At 37.9% G+C, this 15,212-nt stretch overlaps 1 long non-coding RNA gene across 1 annotated transcript; it reads right to left on the reverse strand.

The window, feature by feature from the left end:
* Positions 1 to 10,247: 10,247 nt before the first annotated feature.
* Positions 10,248 to 13,462, reverse strand: LOC141671007 (uncharacterized). Its single transcript, XR_012554888.1, has 3 exons — positions 11,467 to 13,462; positions 10,973 to 11,385; positions 10,248 to 10,895 (listed from the first exon to the last, which is right to left on the reverse strand). It is a non-coding gene; the product is annotated as an uncharacterized LOC141671007 (long non-coding RNA).
* Between the last annotated feature and the right edge of the window lie 1,750 nt (positions 13,463 to 15,212).

Raw genomic sequence — 15,212 nt, forward strand, 5'->3', positions numbered from 1 at the left:
GATTGGATCTACTGATAGTTTTGTTTTTTATAGTTTAAATTGATTTTTGATTTTTTAATTATATAATTAATAGTTAACAAAATTTATTTTTAAAATAAAGAGGCACATATTGCACTTAGAGATACATTAATTGAGCATTTGTGAGAAAAATATACTAATTCGAAAAATTAATTTGTATAAAATATCAATTGATATTTTGTATGTTAATTATTGCAATAAATGTGTTTTCGTGAATTAAGTGCACAATTTTAATATTTTTATGTGTATTAATTTTTTTATTTAATTAATTTATGAAATTTTATATAAATTATTAATAATGATTAAGCGATAAATTTAAGGTAAAATTATTTAATATGATATTTATATATTATTATATGTAAAAAGTAATTTAAATCAAATATTTAAATTGTTAGACTTGGTCAGAAATTTGGATAAGAATTTGGATTTTTGGATCATAATGAAGATGAACTTAATTTTTTTTTTTTTAACGAGAAAAAGTTTAATCTAAGTTAAACTAAAGGGATCTATTTAAATTTACATGATTGCAGTTTTGGAGTATAAAGATAAAAAACGGAAAAAGGAGTTCCCCACTCGTGGATCCACAATTTTTTTGACATTCTTCCGTGTATTAAGAACTTGATGGCCCACCGCCGAATTTTCTCAATCATGAAAGCCACTCGTGACCTTTACTTTTTTCTTATTTGCATAGAAGAGAATGATACTTTTACACTTTTTTTTTTGGATTTTCATCCAACTCTTTACATTTTAAAATTTATCCAAAATAGTTAATGAATCCCATTACTTTTCCACTTTTTCTCTCTTTTTACGCTACTTTTACTTCATCATCTCCCTTTTATATATTAAAAATCAATGGGTCTCACCACTTCACTCACTTTTCTTTCTCTTTTTCAATACTTTATACGTGTTTCTTAGACTCCGTACCCAACCCAAACGTAAAGAATTGGCCGGGACGGAGGGAGTAATTATTTTTTCTAGGGATTCATTATCATCGAAATTTATTTGTTCCGTTTGTTACTAGCTTTGATATCATGAAATGAAACAAATTGGTAATCTCATGCCCTATGTCATCGCAGAGCAAAATTCAATCGAAGTTCTTGTAATTATAAGCCGAGGTACTGCCTTTTTCACCGTTCTCTTACAACTAGGCTTTTCAAGGCGAGGTAAAGAAATGGGCGAACCGCCCTTGACCCGACTCGACCGGGGTTGAACAATCTCCTCTAAATTCTTTGACACAATTATGAACATTAAAATTTTACATTATTGAAGTATACGGAGCGAGATGGTATTTGTATGATAAAACATATCTCTTCCTGAATACAATATAACTGGTATGATAACGTGTGCAATGTACGGATTTCATTTAAATCGTATTATTTGACAATTTTGATTTTTAAAATAGATTACTCGTAATTTTTGAAGTATCACATATTATTATTTTTGACATATTTTACGTTGTTAATGCGATATATATGGCTAAATATATATTTTTTTAAAAATGATACTAGCTTGAGCTTCTTATATAAATTTCATATGTAATCATAACAATATACTCTAATTTAAGAATTTCTTAGGAATTTTATATATAATTAAAAAACTGTAACGAAGAAAGACAAAATAATACAAATTTTCAAAAACATATCCTTAAGTAAGTAGACTAACCTGTGTGAATGTGTATTTAAGTGCTCAAATTAGAGTTAAGAATTAATCATATACTCTTATTTTTTGTAAATATATTTAATCATAACCGTACATTTAAATCTAATATACACTTCACCTCCGTTCTTATGCACCCTGCATGTTTTACATTATTTTTGGCATTAGTGATGTTATCTTTACATATCCTCCATTTGTACATCATCATCGTCATTATCGTTCCTGATATATATACATATATGTATATTATATATTTACAACATCTTTCCTTGGCCATTCGTTCGTATCTTTGAATCGACCACAAATCCACCATTTCAACAGCCACTTACGAACAATTTTGTCTAAATTATAGCTTCATTCCCAACCACACTTCCGTAAACTCATTTTTTTCATTTTTCATACTACCACAATAGATATGAGTTTATAAAACCCCCATAATTATTATTTTCATATCCTCTACCATCGGCAACACCATAAACAATACCTTTAAACACTTTCAAAATTTTATATATCGAAAATTATGGTAATTTGTGTTTCAAATTTTGTTTATTTGGGTTCAGATTTTAGTGATTTTTGTAATTTTGGTAGTGTCGATGTGATCTTATCAAAGATTTTTAGTGATTTCAGTTTGATTTGTTGATAATTTTTGTAGTGCTGCGTGGAAGGTGGTTTGACAATGATGGTGATATTGGGAATATGTCGCTAGGGGTGATGTTATCGGTATATTGGTAAAAAATGATTTAAGAATATATTACTCAACTTATATGTAAATAATAGCATATATTATATATGCTATAATGTATATTTTTTCCCTAAAACTCTATAGGTGATTATATATATATATATATGCATATTTCATATAGTCATACATTAAAAATTTACTTATATTAAAGTAAAATTTTAAAAATTAATAAATACAATTAATTAGTTATTTTTAGAATCCGTCTTTTTAAGTACAATCAATTTCGTTGCCCCTAAATTCCCATCATTATCATTATTTATGTATTGTTTACAATGTAGTATCATTTTACCTGGTTTAAACCTTAAAATTGATATAACATGAAAGTTTTATATGGTTTCACAATTACATTTATATAGGGAATACAATAATCCTTTTATAATTGGTCGAGTGTATATTAGTATTTTTATAACTTATAAAAAAATATTTTGGCTTATACTAAATACAATATATTGGCTAAATAATTATAAAATTTTAATTATTAGTGGGGAGAAATTTACTGTTACTTTTATATTTATTAAATCTTGAAACAATGTTAAATTGAATGAAGTTAGTGAGTTTTCTGTGGATGTAGTTAATGGTTTTTAAAAGAATATCATAAATTTTTTTGGTGTAGTTGGTGGAGATATGAACATAATTATCTCATAATGCTATGCTCATTGGTTCAATTCTCATGACACACAGAGGGATAAATGGTTAATTTTTCAAGTAATTTGAAAGAAAATTAAAGGAAGGTAGTGAGTTTTTTGTGCACGTAGTTAATGAGTTTCTAAAAAAGTATCATTAATGTCTTTGGTGTAGTGGTTGGAGATGTGAACCTAATTATTTACTTCGCTTCACTGCCGGGTGTATAGCCTGTAGTAAAGTGGAGTCTTTGATGATTTGGTATTGTTTTTTTTTAAAATATTATTTTCCTAATTTTTTCTTTATTTATTAATTATATTTTGAAAAGTGTTGGCATACTTTTTAGGAAGATGTCCGTCAACCGACCAAACGAAACGATATTTCACTAATAATAGTATTAGTATTATTTTATTAAATATTACTATTTTTTATTTTTTCTTGATTTATTAATTATATTGTTATATTATCATTTAAATTACTAATATTAATTTTGTATAGTTCCCTACAAAAGAGGTAAAAAAGAAGTTGAGTGCAATTAAAAATTAAGTTGGATAATAATTCATAGAGTTTGTAGTTAAATTAGATACATCAGTTTTTTAATAAAATTATATTTCTTTAAACTTTGTTTTGGAAGTTGTTAGCATACTTTTTAGGAAGGTGTTAACCAACCGACTAAACGAAACCATGTTTCGCTTATAATAATATTAGTATTGATAGGGAATAAATAAATCCTGATTACGTAGTTAATGTTGTATTAATTACACATGATTTGGGCTGCAAGGCCCAATAATAAGATGTATGATATTTAGACCAAAAAGGTTAACACATTGATCAGGCCTGATGGACCAGATCAGACCCATTAATTAATAAAGGAAAAATCAGCTATTGAGAAGAGTCCCAATAAGGACATAAATCCTTGTAGATTGGCCTCTAAGGAACTTCATGGGATAAGGAATCAGCTTCCTACTTCCTAGGACTCCAAAGTTCATTCTAACTCAGAGACTTGACCACCAAGTCTCCTATAACAAGTCCAATTCAAGGACTCCCAACATCTATATAAGGGGCCTCACCCCACAAATCAGAACTACGTTTTTTGACTTGATCCTTGGCAATCAGCAAGGTACGTAGGCATCTTGTTAAGGCAGATTGAGTCACGAAACACAAGAGCAGTCAAATCGAGTCTCGAAGCTCACGTTCCTTAGTAATAAATACAACAATCATATACCTTAGTTTTTAATCCATAATATTTGGCGTCGTCTGTGGGAAAGCACAACAATCATGACGAGAACACGGAGAACAATTAGAGCTCTTGAGGAAGGAACACCATCGGGGACAACCCAAGTGATTTCGTCAACCGTGGAGATACCTCCTCATTCAACTTATGCAGCTACCCAAGGAGAAGCCCAGATAGGGGCAACTCAACCTCAGCCACAAGGGACGATTCCCTCGGTTATTCAAGGTACGAATCCCCAAGTTCAACAACTACATGCACTTGTGAATTCTCGACCCATCGGGTACGAATATTTAACTGTTGTGACTACTAACCCCCCTTATGGGATGCCCCTTTACCCCGAGGTTGGATGAAGTGGATATGCTTGGACTGAGTGAAGCATGAGGGCGATCGCCCCCATATATACGAGGTTTGGCTCCTATCCCTGAGGATCAGGAATTTTCTGGTCCTTACACTGAGAGAGACTCCGAATCTTCGGATGATGAAGTAGCCCCGAGAAGGAGACGTGCTGGCAAAGAGCCGATGGCTGATGGTAGCCAACGTCCTCAAAGCACCCAAGGAACGAATCCCCAAGAAGTGCCGGAAAGGATCAGGGCTCACGAGGCTGAGGCGCGACTTGGAGGCGCACCAGACCATCATACCCCCAATACCTCCTAGGGGGAGAAATCTTCCTCCTATTATAGACCTGGATGGTCCAGTACAGAGAAGGGCTGATGTCCCAAGGGCTGATCCAAGCAATCTTCTTCCCCTTGGAGATCCTGATGATCCTACTCCGCCCTTCACTGAAGAAATAATGAATGCCCATATCTCAAGGAAGTTCAAGATGCCAACTATCAAAGCTTTTGATGGCACGAGAGATCCCGCTAATCATGTTAGGACACTCTAATGCACTGCTGTTGCAGCCCGTGAATGATGCTATTAAGTGTCGGGCCTTTCCTCAAACCTTGTCGGGTATGGCTCAAAGGTGGTATAGTCGTTTGCCCCCAAACTCTATTGGGTCATTCAGAGAATTAAGTCAGGCTTTCATTAAACAGTTTATTAGTGTGATAGTGCATGAGAAAAGTTCAGCATCCCTCATGAGCATTGTGCAGGGAGCGAAGGAATCCTTAAGAGACTACTTGAATCGTTTTACGAAAGAAGCTTTAAAAGTCCCGGACCTTAATGACAAGGTCGCAATGATAGCACTGCAACAAGGAACTGGGGATGAGTTTTTCAAGATATCCTTGGCCAAACGCCCTCCTGAAAGCATGTTGCAGCTCCAGGATAGGGCAGGGAAGTACATCAAAGTGGAAGAGAGCATGAGGAAGTCCGTAGTGAATAATGAGCCCACTGGAGGCAAGAAGCGGAAAACTGACCTGGAATATATCGCTAAGGACAAGTATCCTAGAACTGAGCAAAACCCTGATTCAACCTCCAAGAAGGGAGGACCTGGGCAAAATTTCACTGAATACGCCAAGATGAATGCTCCTAGAAGCCAGATCTTGATGGAAATCGAGAAAGATCGAGATATTCGTTGGCCTAAGCCCTTGAAGGCTGATCCTGCCAAGCTAGATAAGAGCAAGTATTGCAGATTTCACAAAGATGTTGGTCATGACACCGATGAATATAGACAACTGAAAGATGAAATTGAGTTCCTCATTCGAAAAGGAAGATTGAACAAATACACTGGAGAAGGAGGGGATAGGAATAAAAATGGAAGAAAGAACTTTGAAGATCGTAAGAGGGACCAAGAGGATCAGGGGCGGAATCCCCAACCTAGAAGACCGGTTATAAACGCAATTTTTGGAGGGTCGCGACCTCGAGGGCCTGTGATAAACACAATCTTTGAAGGACCAACTGTTGCTGGATTATCCAGAAACTCCAGAAAAGCATATACTAGAGAGGTTATACATATTGTTGGAGAAGCCCCGAAGAGGGCCAGGACAGAAGTGACATTGGCTTTTGATGATTCTGACCTAGAGGGTGTGAAATTTCCTCATGACGACCCGCTGGTCATAACACCGATAATAGGAAATAGCCCAGTCAAGAGAGTCCTTGTGGATAATGGTGCTTCAGTGGATATCTTGCTCCATGACGCCTTTCTAAGGATGGGATATAACGATTCCCAATTGACCCCAACTGACATGCCGATATATGGATTTGCGGGAGTAGAGTGCCCCGTGGAAGGGATAATCAAGTTGTCAACCACCATAGGTCAGGAACCAAGGCAAACAACGCAGATGTTGGACTTTGTGGTGGTAAAGGCTAATTCAACTTATAATGCTATCATGGGGAGAACAGAGATACATGCCTTCAATGCAGTCCCTTCTTCCTACCATTCAGTTATGAAGTTTCCCACCCGGAATGGGATTGGAGAAGAGAGAGGAGATCAAAAAATGGCTAGAAGCTATTATGTAGCCTCTTTGAGGGCAGATGGAGTTGGGGGGCAGGTTCCTCCTATTGAAGATATGGATATCCGAGAGAATGATGAGAAAAGAGGAAAGCCAACAGAAGACTTGGTTTCAATTTCTTTAGCCCCCGAGAATCCTGAGAGGATGACTTTCATTAGAGCCACACTCGAGGAGCCCCTTAGAGGGAAGTTGGTGAGATTTTTGCAAGAAAATAGTGATGTGTTTGCATGGTCAGCAGCTGATATGCCAGGCATAGACCCATAACTTATTACTCACAAGTTGAATGTGGACCCAAATCGGAAGACAGTGAAGCAAAAGAAAAGAAACTTTGCCCCCGAAAGACAAGAAGCTATAAAATAGAAGGTTGAGAAGCTCTTAGAGTCTGGTTTCATTGAGGAGATATAGTTTCCTGAATGGTTAGCAAATCCTGTAATGGTGAAGAAGGCCAATGGAAAGTGGAGGATGTGTATAGACTTCACTGATCTGAATGATGCATGCCCTAAGGACTGTTTTCCGCTGCCAAGGATTGATACTTTGATAGATGCCACTGCTGGGCATGAGATGCTGAGCTTCATGGATGGATTTAGTGGATACAATCAGATTAAGGTGCACAAGGATGACATTCCAAAGGTATCATTCATCACTGACTTTGGTGTTTATTGTTATCTTGCTATGGCATTTGGTCTTAAGAATGCAGGAGCCACCTATCAAAGGTTGGTAAATAAAATTTTTAAGGATCTTATTGGCAAGACTATGGAAGTCTATGTTGATGACATGTTAGTCAAGAGTCTAGTAAAGACTAATCATATAACCCATTTGAGGGAAGCTTTTGAGGTCCTGAGGTACCACAAGATGATGTTAAATCCTACAAAGTGTGCTTTCGGAGTAGATCTGGAAAATTTTTGGGATCGATGGTCTCTAAGAGAGGGATCGAGGCCAACCCCGATAAAATAAAGGCAATCATGGACATGGAACCACCAAAAACTGTCAAGGATGTTCAGAAGCGCACAGGAAGGGTTGCTGCGCTGGGACGATTCATCTCCAAGTCAGGAGACAAGTGTTTGTCGTTCTTCAAGTCACTAAAAAACATTAAGGAGTTTGTATGGAGTGAGGAAAACCAGAAGGAATTCGAGGAATTAAAGAAATATATGGCCCAGTCCCCGTTGTTGGCCAAGCCAGCTTTGAATGAAGTTTTGTACTTGTACTTAGCCGTTTCAGAGAGTGCCTTGAGCGCTGTATTGGTTAAGGAGGAACTGAAAATCCAGAAACCCGTATACTATGTCAGCAAAATTTTGCATGGTGCTGAGTTGAATTATTCAACTATTGAGAAATTTGCTCTAGCCTTGGTAATGACTTCAAGAAAGTTACGTCCTTACTTTCAGGCTCATCAAATTGAGGTGCTAACAAATCAGCCCCTGAGAAATATCATTCATAGTCCCAAGGCTAGTGGGAGGTTGATCAAGTGGGCAATAGAGCTGGGAGAATTCGACATCAAGTATAAGCCACGAATGGCAATAAAAGCCCAGACATTAGCTGACTTCGTGGTGGAATGTACCATACCCAACCTAGAAATCGGGGGGCAGGAAGATACCATACCTCAAGACAAGGAAGTTGATAAGGGGGACAAAGAAAAGGATGATAATGAAAAAGAATATTGGGTTCTCTATTTTGATGGAGCATCAAAAACAAACTCAAGTGGAGCAAGTTTGGTTTTACAAAGCCCCGATGGGTTCTTGATTGAGTATGCCATGAAGTTAGACTTCCCGACCACGAACAATGAGGCTGAATATGAAGCTCTGATAGCTGGCCTCGGCCTAGCAGGGACACTTAGAGTCAAGAACTTAAAAGTCCGTGAAGATTCGAAGCTGGTCGTATCCCAGGTAAAGGGAGAGTTTGAGGCAAGGAAAGATACGATGGCTAAGTTTGTCCGCCTAGTAAGGGTTGTGATGACTCAATTCGATGAATGCCATGTTGAGAACATTCCAAGGGAGGAAAATGCTAAGGCAGATGCATTATCAAATTTTGCTTCATCTGAGATAGAAGAAAGTTCAGGAAGTGTATACTTCCGCGTTTTGAAGACACGAAGCATCGATGTTAAGCTTGTAGCTCCTGTAGGCCTGGGGACGTCATGGATAGATCCCATTAAGGCCCACATTCAAACCGGTTGGTTGCCAAATGATGCTACTGAAGCACGTAAGTTAGCTGTTCGAGCACTAAGTTACTCTTTGATAGATGGGATTTTGTATAAAAGATCTTTCGTGGTTCCTTACTTAAGGTGTCTCAGGACCGATGAGGCACGCTTGGCTCTTGGGGAAGTACATGAAGGAATTTGTGGGCAACACTTAGGGGGTACGACCTTAGCTCATAAGATAACCCGTTTAGGCTTCTATTGGCCAGAAATGATGGCTGATGTCAAAGAATATGTGAAGAAGTGTGACCGCTGTCAGAAGCATGCACCGGTCGGTAGACAACCCCCCGAGATGCTGACCTCTATCAACTCGCTCATCCCCTTTGCTATGTGGGGAATAGATATTTTGGGGCCTTTCCCCATGGCCACGGCACAAAGGAAGTTCCTGATTATAGCCATTGATTATTTTACTAAGTGGATCGAAGTCAGGCCTTTGGCCAAAATCACAACTAAGCAGGTTGCACAATTATTGTGGGAAAATATTATGTGCCGGTATGAAATTCCCCGCATCCTAGTCACTGACAATGGAACACAATTCAATAACGAGGAATTCAAGAAGTACTGTGAAGAAAATGAAATTGAGTTACGGTTCACCTCTGTGGCTCACCCGCAATCCAATGGGCAAGCGGAAGTGGCAAATCGGATAATCCTGGATGGACTAAAGAAGATGATCGAGAAATCGAGGAATAATTGGGTAGATGAGATACTCCCAATACTATGGGCCTATAGGACTACCTGTAGAGTCACGACTGGAGCAACTCCCTTCATGTTAGCATATGGGGCAGAAGCAGTAGTTCCCGTGGAGATATCACATTCCTCTCCCAGGATTCAAGCTTTCAATGCTGAGGAGAATGAGGTTGGGCAAAAGTTAGCCCTGGATCAAATTGATGAAGTGCGAGGCACATGCGAAGATAATGGAATATCAGAAAAAGGTTTCATTCTACTAAAACCTAAGAGTTAAAGAAAGGTTTTTCAAACAGGGTGACTTAGTCTTGAGGAAGGTGGAAGCTTTTGGTGTAGGGCAGAAAGGGAAGCTTGCCCCAAATTGGGAAGGGCCATACAAGGTCAAGAGTGTTCAAGGAAGAGAAACCTACAAGCTGGAGACTATGGACGGTTTTGAAGTCCCGAGAACTTGGCATGCACAAAACCTGAAGGTTTACTATGTGTAAGGCGATTGAATACGATTCTCACTTGTCAAGATGACAAAAAGGTTGAAAAGCACCTTGAAGCTTTGCTTGCTTAGGATTTATATATTTTATTTTTATTTTGAGGTTTATTAAGACTTGTGTAAGGGATGAATCCCAAACAATTTATGAAGTTCGGAAAGTTTTCGAAATATGTTTGAATCTCTATGGCAAGGCATGTAAAACTAAATGCATGAAATGCAAGCATAAAATCAGATAAACAGAAATGGATCAAATAAATATTACAAAAGTTTGATAAACAAAGTCTCGAAAATAAGATAAAGTAAATAAGCCACGCAGGGCTGAAAAAAGCTCTAGGGAGCTGAGGTCCCCTCGGTATCCATATCGTCATCCCCTCAGCTCTCACTAGAAGTCTCTGTCGTCTCGGAGGAGGAGGAAGAGCTGTCATCCTCAGCAGGCTTGGAAGACGACTCGGGAGGAGGAAGAAGCGGGTCCTGAGGGATGCGATCCGAGACAACTACTCGGGTACGAAACCTCTGCAACAAAGCCTCGTCATCAGGGCAGACATAATCCGCCGGGTTAATATCAGGACAAGCCTCGTTCACGGTCCCAAGGGCCGTGTCCCAACCAGTCCTAAAAAACCCGGAAAGACTGAGCCATCCCTTACCCTCATGGACTGGGTAAACTCCTCTGAGTCTAGATAGTTATCTATCGCCTTATCTTTCTCGGCCCGAAGCACCACCAGCTCGACGTTAGACTCTCCGAGCTCTTCCTCCTTACGCTTGAACTTCTTCTCTAGAGCAGCATACTTCTTCTGCTGTCTTCTGAGGGCATTGCCGGCTTTGTCAGAAGCCCTCTTCCATGACTCGGCTTGCCTCACAGCGCCTTGAAAATAGGCGTTAGACTGAAATGAAATAATAAAAAAAGTGTAAGGCAAGTAAATGCTACAAGTAAGAAAGATAAATTCAAGAAAAGTCATACCGAGGCCAGGGATTGAGCTCCCATGAGCTTTATCCTCTCCAGGTCTGGGGTGGCAACCACATCAGTAAAATCTTTGGGAGTCACGCCATGGTAGGACCAATCCCAAGCATGCTTCGTGGATCCAACCACGGTATCCCCTCGGCGGAATCCCTAGAGAGGCTGGAAGGCGCTTGTAGCAGCAGCAGCAGGAGCAACAGCAGCAGGATCAACAACAGCAGGAGCATCAGCAGTAATAGGAGCACTGTGACCCTCAGCTCCCTCAGATGGAACCTCCACCATGGGCTCCTTGTGTTTCCGTAAGAAGATAGGCTCTGTGGCCTTTCCTCGAGTGTCTAGGCCCGCAAGACGAGCCTTCTTCGTTCTAGCAATTTCCTCAACAAGGGGCACGTTATCCTCGTTGATCTCCTTAGCAGCTGCAAAACAAGATAAAAAATAAAATAAGTGGTGTCAATAATGCACGAAGTGAAATAAAATTGAGGAGGGAAGAAAAATACCCTGTTGAGAAACAGAGGATAGTCCCACATGGATGAGGGAGAACTCCTCTAAGAGAGTCCAGCTGGTAGTAGTGTTGTCATCCCGAGTAAGCTCATTATAAATAATAGTTTCCTTGGGAGTTAAGTGAATGGATTTGAGTCTACCATCACTAACCTTCCCGAAGGAAGGTCTGAAGAGTATGCCTCAGTCACCATTCTCCCACAGTAACCCGACGAAACTATTCCTCCAATTTTGGTTATTATCGGGAATGGAGGCGCTGTTAAAGATATGTATACACTTGGGCCTTTGTTTGACATAGACCCAACCACAATTACCAGAAGAACTGTTGTAACATTGAAAAACTTTCCTAAAAACAGCTACGGATAGGGGAAAACCTTCCCTAAGGCAGCAAACCATAAAACATAAAATGTTCATCCAAGCGTTTGGAGGGAGCTGACATGGGTTGATTTGTAAATTAGCTAGAAGATGAGGAAGGCAGGGATGAAAAGGGAACCTAAGCCCAGCATCGAGGGCATCTGTATAAATTAAAAGAGTGTCGGGTTTCCAGTGGCAAGTACGGTCGCCACCAGAAACTGGAACTAATCTCAGGGGAGGAAGAACATTATAACGTGCATTTAATTTATCATAATCTATGTTGTGCCAAGTGTTACAATGATTAAAAGAGTCGAGATGTGCAGTGGGGGGATATTCGTCCCCCCTAGTGTTAATCATATCAATCAAAGACATGTAGGAAGAGCGGATCTCGATATCCTTACCTCATTTTGAAGCCGAGGCTATTTTGGCCGTCCTTTCGGAATTCTTATCAGCCATAGATGAAGCTTGGAAGGACTTGGAAAACCTTGGATGGAAAAGGAGGCCGGAAAAGGCTGTAAAGAAGTTGTCGGAAAAGCTTCTAGGGGAGGAGAGTTGAGAGAGGAGAAGGATAAAGTATTGAGAAGAGAAATGTGAAGTGGTGAGTGTGAATGAAAACACACTCCTCCCACCCTTGTATAGGAAGAAAAAAGCCAACTTGGGCCTCAAAAAGCCCATTTGAGCCCAAAAAATGGAGAGTTCTGGAAAGTTCCAGAAAATTCTAGAAGAATTTAAGTAAATTCCAGAAAAAGAAAATAAATTTTTTAAAAATTCTGGAAAAATCCAGAAAGAACCCCAGGAGTTCTGGAAAATTCTGGAATTGGGCTTAGGAATTAAGGCCCATCCCAAATAAGCCTATGGATATGAAAGCCCTGCAAGGGTCCATGAATGAAAGTTCAAAATTTTTTGGGCCTAAAACAAAAGGGAAGGCATGAAGAAAGCAGTAGGCCCAAGTTAAAAGCCCAATTTAGGGTGGACCAAAGAAGCCCAGTTAAAACAATGGGCCCAAATACAAAAACCCAGGAATGAGGGCCCAGTTCAGAAAAGGCCCAGGGTCAATAATAAGTACCCATGAAAGAATTCAGGCCCAAAATCTTAGGCCCAAATTTGAGTTGAAAGAAATCCAACCCAGGTTTAAGAGCCCAAATCCAAATATGTGAAATCACAAAAAATATACGCCAAAAAGAAATATACTCTTGACCCAATTCGACCAGGACCTACATCATATTCCTAATCGAAATTCCTGAGGTCGAAATCATGTCGATTAGGGCTGAATAACAGGCTTAATTCGACCAGAATCAAATGGTATTCGACCAAAAACGACATATAAATCCTGATCGAAAGGCGTGAGGTCGAAATAATGTCGACCAGGGCTTAAAAGGATGGCTAAATCGGTCAAGATGAGGGATTCTAACCGAAAATCCTAGTCGAAAATTTCCTGCTCGAAAATTCAAAAAAATAAAAATAAAAAAAAATATATATATACAAGGTAAAAATCCTGGCCGAAATTCGACCAGAAATTGAGGTCGAATGAACCCTGCTCGAAATCCTGTCGACCAGGGCATACTGATGGATAATTCGACCAGGATCCTGGTCGAACCAGGTATAAAAAAAAGAGAGAAGAAAAAAAAAGTAGAGAAAAAAATGTTTCCTGAAAAAAAAAAGAATTTTATATTCTAAATATTTCCAGAAAATTAAGGAAATTCCTTAAGATATTTTCAGAAAATATTAATATTTTTTCAGAAAATTAGGAATAAATCCAGGAAATTAAGGAAAAATCCCAGAATTAAGGGGAAAATTCCTGAAAGTTAAGGAAAAATCCCAGAATTAAGGGAAAAATTCCTGAAAATTAAGGAAAAATCCCAAAATTAAGGAAAAAATTCCTGAAAGTTAAGGAAAAATCCCAGAATTAAGGAAAAAATTCCTGGAAATTAAGGAAGAATCCTAGAATAAAGGAAAAAATTCCTGAAAATTAAGGAAAAAAATCCTAGAATTAAGGGAAAAATTCCTGGAAATTAAGATAATTTCTAAATAGAAAGGTATGAAAGTAAATCGTTGTAAATGTGTAGGTCCCTCCACACTTTACGCAAAAATGATACCCTGTAAGGGAACGAATGAATTTAACTTCTGCGAAACCTAGTCACTGTTTTCCAAAAGTTGGGGGGAAAATGATAGGGAATAAATAAATCCTGATTACGTAGTTAATGTTGTATTAATTACATATGATTTGGGCTACAAGGCCCAATAAGAAGATGTATGATATTCAGACCAAAAAGGTTAACACATTGATCAGGCCTGATGCACCAGATCAGGCCTGATTGAACAAAGAAGGCCCAAAACCCTGATTCTTAATTAATTTCGTAATTAATTAATAAAGAAAAAATCAGCTATTGAGAAGAGTCCCAAAAAGGACATAAATCCTAGTAGATTGGCCTCCAAGGAACCTCATGGGATAAAGAATCAGCTTTCTACTTCCTAGAACTCCAAAGTCCATTCTAATTCAGAGACTTGACCACCAAGTCTCCTATAACAAGTCCAATTCAAGGACTCCCAACATGTATATAAGGGGCATCACCCCACAGATCAGAACTACGTTTTTTGACTTGATCCTTGGCAATCAGTAAGGTACGTAGGCATCTTGTTAAGGCAGATTGAGTTACGAAACACAAGAGCAGTCAAATCGAGTCTCGAAACTCACGTTCCTTAGTAATAAATATAACAATCATATACCTTAGTTTTTAATCCATAACAAGTATTATTTTTTTAAATATTTTTTTTTACTTTTTTCTTGATTTATTAATTATATTGTTATATTATAATTTGAATTCCTAAATTTAATTCTGGAAGTTTTGGTTCCCTATAAAAACAGGTAAAAAAGAAGTTAAGTGCAATTATAAATTAAGTTGGATAAGAATAAATAGAGTTTGTAGTTATATTAGATAGTTGAATTTTTTTACTAAAATTATATTTGTTTAAACTTTATTTTGGAAGGTGTTAACATACTTTATAGTAAGGGGTTAACCAACTGACCAAACGAAACCATATTTCGCTTATAATAATATTTTATTTTTACTTGTATTTAATTAAATATTTAAAGTTATTTTAACATGTGAAATTTCCATATATTATAAAATAATATGAAAATACATATAACATAATATTTTTGAATATAACTAATTAATATAACTAATACCACTTGAGCAAATAAGCTTACAGATTCAACATAATTTTAGATGATGATGATTTAGTTAACCATTTTAGCTATTATGGTTGGAGATGCTCTAAGAAAAACGTTTTTGGTGAACATTCTGTTTCCTCACATTTGTAATTCAAGTCAATTGCTTCTCATAAATTTGCCTCTCTTTTTTAATCGTAGGTAACCCGCAGTCGCTAC

This window comes from Apium graveolens, chromosome 7 (genome assembly GCF_009905375.1).
Source record: "Apium graveolens cultivar Ventura chromosome 7, ASM990537v1, whole genome shotgun sequence".
Taxonomy (NCBI): Eukaryota; Viridiplantae; Streptophyta; class Magnoliopsida; order Apiales; family Apiaceae; genus Apium; species Apium graveolens.